Genomic DNA, 609 nt, shown 5'->3' with positions numbered 1-609 from the left:
AAATGATTGAAAACACCTCTTTTTTCGCATGTTCAAAAATGGAAGGGGTCGTACCGCCCCTCCGTCACGAGATATCAAAAACCGGACCTCGGAATCGTGATTAGGGACAAAAGTTACCCCTTAGGACAAAGTTTCACGCAAATCGAAAAGGGGTCGGGGCAACTTTTCCCGATTTCGTGTGAGTTGGTAGAGAATTACCCATTTAATAAATTTGAGGCATGGCATCAATCAAAATCAAAAAAAAAAAAAATCAAACCATCCACATTAACGACCCCCGGGTCTTTTGTGGTCTCTATTGCAAGTTTCTGCACGGTTCGAGGAGTCCGAAGGCTTTGAATGGGGAGAGCACCCAAACCTCTTTCTACTCCAAGGAACCTTCTACCCCAGTGTTTGAACTGACGACCTTCGGATTGTGAGTCCAACCGCCGCCAGCGATTCCACCGGAGTAGGCTTGGTTTGGTGTGTTGTTTGTACTTATGGCATGGAGACGACTCCTACACCTGGAATGACTTTACGGCCTAACAACCAAGGCCGGGACCGACATTTTACTTCCTCATCCGATGGAAGGTTGCAGCAGATGGGAATCGAACCCAGAATCATCCGCTTACA

Source organism: Culex quinquefasciatus, chromosome 3, assembly GCF_015732765.1.
Source record: "Culex quinquefasciatus strain JHB chromosome 3, VPISU_Cqui_1.0_pri_paternal, whole genome shotgun sequence".
Lineage (NCBI taxonomy): Eukaryota > Metazoa > Arthropoda > Insecta > Diptera > Culicidae > Culex > Culex quinquefasciatus.
Note: the sequence above shows the minus strand (reverse complement) of the source record.